The sequence below is a fragment of the Nyctereutes procyonoides genome, unplaced genomic scaffold (assembly GCF_905146905.1).
Source record: "Nyctereutes procyonoides isolate TBG_1078 unplaced genomic scaffold, NYPRO_anot_genome, whole genome shotgun sequence".
NCBI lineage: Eukaryota > Metazoa > Chordata > Mammalia > Carnivora > Canidae > Nyctereutes > Nyctereutes procyonoides.
In genome coordinates this window covers 809,372-813,120 of record NW_026575026.1, presented here as the reverse complement: position 1 = coordinate 813,120, position 3,749 = coordinate 809,372, and the positions used below count along the sequence as shown (strand labels likewise).

Sequence of the window (3,749 nt, the reverse complement as noted above, 5' to 3'; positions counted from 1 at the left end):
CCTGTGACTATATTTAGTTTTATGACAAAGGAAAATGAAGATTGAATCAAAGTTGCTACTCAGCTGACCTTAAAGTAGGGGAAATTAAAATTGAATTGAAGCTGCTACTCAGCTGACCTTAAAATAGGCAGATTATCCAAGATAATCCAGATGAAATAATTTAATTGCAAGAGTACCTATAAGGAGAGGGAGGCAAAACTGTAAATTGAAGGAAGATGTGACTAGGGAAGAGAAGCATGGTGAGGTCTGGCGTTGCTATTACTGAAGATGAAGAAGGCGGCTGTCAATGTGGGCATCATCTAGAAGGTGGAAAGGGCAGGGAAACATCTTCATCCCTGAAACAGGAGGGCTGCGCTGCTGACACCTTGACTTTCTTGTTTGAGGCCCCAGTTGGACTTCTGAACTACAAAGCTAAGTTTAATACATTTTTGTTGTTTTAAGCTACGACATATATGGAGATTTGTCAAAGTATCAACGGGTAACTAGTGAAGTACATCATATTTTTAGTATTATGGGGAAAATGAATAAAACATTTTATGTCTGTAGATATATTTATTACATAATGTGAATTGACCAAAACCTTAGTTGAGTCAATGTGAAAATACTATTGACAATTTAAAATATGCTCTTGGTCTCTCTTATTCCATTTCTGGGAGTTTATCCTAAAGTTACTTTTACACATACAGCAAATGATACAAAAATTGTGACCTGAGAAATTTTTGAAACTTAAAGTATTTAAAATAACTGAATATAAATCAGGAGATAATAGCTTTATGTGCCTTTGTGTTTGTGTGACTGTGTTGCTTTTTTTTTTTTTAAAGATGTTTATTTATTTATTCATGAGAGACACACAGAGAGAGAAGCAAAGACACAGAGGGAGAAGCATGCTCCATGCCGGGAGCCCAATGCGGGACTCGATCTCGAGTCTCCAGGATCAGGCCCTGGGCCAAAGGCAGGCGCTAAACCGCTGAGCCTCCCAGGGATCCCCCGTGTTGCTTTTATAGACTCTACAACAGCTATAGCTTCAAAGAAAGATACTTTGGCACATGGAGACAGATGAAGGTTAATTGCTTCAAGAGTACGAATTTTTGAAAAATGTATTGTACAACATATATAAACAAATCATTAGAAATGGTTTTGAAATTAAGATCCTAAATTTCTGGGCCACTGGTTGGTAACTGTTTTTAAAGGATACAAAGGTGTGGGTGACAGAAACTTAGGTATGGTTGGTCTTTCCACTTTTTGTTGAGGATAAAGTTAGGTTTTAATGATCTACTCTTACATTTTACTTGAATCGTGAGAGAGAGAATTGTAACAACAGTCTTCTTTGTCACAAGATTAGTGAAAAAACATGAGAAGTTGAGTCAGTAGATTTCGCAGAACAGCTGATGACTATCTTGTTTGAAACATACAGGAGTTCCTGGCACGCTGATTGCCCTTCTAATGGGCAAGTCTTCAGGTGTCTCAGCATAAACAGTAATGAAAACAAAGGCCCTATCCTAGGAAGGGCTTGTGCTGAAGGTGAATTGTAATTTTTTCACCTGGGAATTCCAAAGGAGATGACCATCTGGGTAGATCACTTTGAATTGTGCTGTGTGTATGGTGAGAAAAATCCTCTACTTCCAACTGTTTCTTTTTAAGGTAGATGGGAGGAATGGAAACGGTCTCAACAAAACAGTTAATGCTGTTAACAGAGCCGCATTAGACTCTGGCATTTCACCCAGTGAGGAATGTCGTAATAAAGAACCTCAGATAATGCCTGAAGTGCGCAACTGAAGTGGAAGAATATTTATCAGGTTGAAATTGAAACAGCCAGTTTAATTTGGTCCCAAATTCCCCAAAAACATTTTATGGTAGATTCCTGTACGAACCTCCTAGGAAAGGCTTACGTGTCACATGTTTCAGAAGAACCCTAAAGTTCCTAGAGCTGCAGCTATCCACAGGATAGGCAGGTACCAGTGGTCCAAACACAGTGGCTGGACACTTGGTGAGGGTAGAACTTGGAGGAACTGTTTTATTTTCTCTAAAATAAAGATGAGCTTATGTTGAGAGACCAGGAAACAGGAAAAAAAAAATCCTAATAGGGACCAAGGTACACGATGGTGAATCATCTCCTAAAGATCACAAAAACATTCTTAGCTGTACTTGCAATTTTTATCTAATTTACATGAAATTTTATGAAATACTAATGGATATACTTAATGAGTTAATAGAATGATGATATTAACCTATGATAAGATTCCATAAATTTGGGGCCTGGGTGGGTCAGTCGGTTAAGCATCTGACTTGTGAGTTTAGCTCGGGGCATGATCTCAGGGTCATGGGATTGAGCCCCACATTGGACTCTGCACTCAGCAGGGAGTTCTTGAGTTCTCTCTATATAATAAATATCTTTTTAAAATTCCATGATTTGTGAAAAGTCAGCAGTTTAAATTTAGTAGTTTGTCTTAAATTTTTTACAAAGGTGCAATATAGAATGAAGTGCTTCGAAATGTTTAGAAAATGCATAAACATCTTTTTACACTCTAATTAGTAAGGATTGAGATTCATGAATATAAATCTATGGTAAGGTACTTCTAGAGCTTTTGAAATTCTTGCAATATGATTACAAATGCTGTGATTACTGCTCTGGAAAAAAGATGACAAACAATCCATATACAATTTTACATACTATATATAAACTTATTTATAAGCCTGATTCTGGTAAAACATAACTCTTAAAAAAAATTAAAGGAGAAGTTTGTTAAAGCACGAAAATTTTCACATAAAGAGCTAGATTTATGAAAGCTGACCCCCTTCCTAGTCTATGCAGCCTCTGTGCTTTCAGAGAAAGCAATTTTAAGTATGTCACAGGGTCAACTGTGGACTATGAAGTAGTAAATCCACATTTTTTCGAGTTTAGTTTCACTGCAGAATTATATGCTTTCATTGGAGAAAAGGAGATGAAAAGAAGAAATAGCATCTGCTCAGCTTTAGGCCTGATTAAGGCGAAATTAGTTCCATCAACATATGTAAATGCCCATTTCCTAGCACTAGACCTAAGAAAATCTTAGGGCCCGAAGGAGGCATAAATGTCAACTTGTACAGGCTTGTCTTTGCATTATGGGTTCGATACTATCCTCATAGTTTTATTCAAAAACAACTAATTACAGACAAAACTGGAACTTGAATTCATGTTTATTTATTCCCTAACAGACCAAGCATCTCCTGTTTACCTCTTAGCATCAATTTGCTTGAGGGACTGTCTCCATTCTATTACACATTTCTGATTTTCTACCAATTTCAAAACCTCAGATCCAAAGAACGGGTTTTTGACCTGAATCCTCACTGGAGCAGATTTCTTTGACCTGAATCCTCACTGGAGCAGAAATTTTACCTCTGTGTCGATTTATTGGGAGAGTAGTCTATTATAACTCAATGGTGTTAAGGCAACCTGTTGAAGGAACGTCTCATGAGTACAGCTCTTGAGATTGCTATCCTTTCACACTAGGACTGAAATAACCAAGTTTTATCTTAGGTTACCCAAAAACATGAGGCCTCTGACCATTTAACTTTGGGGACCAAGAAAGAGTTGCTGGAAATCATTTTAAAGGAAAATCACAAAATCTGAAGGTGGGGTGGTCGTGTAGGATAGTACAGTGGTAGATGAGGGATGAGCGGATGAGCAGATGGATAACACATGAATAAAAGGATGATTGACAGAGTTCTTGGACATATCTCAACCTTAACCTCCAATCACGGATAAAATC

At 37.4% G+C, this 3,749-nt stretch overlaps 1 pseudogene; it reads left to right on the top strand.

The window, feature by feature from the left end:
• The first annotated feature begins 236 nt into the window (after positions 1–236).
• LOC129503284 (protein BTG4-like) lies at positions 237–1,916 on the top strand (annotated as a pseudogene).
• Positions 1,917–3,749: the final 1,833 nt, after the last annotated feature.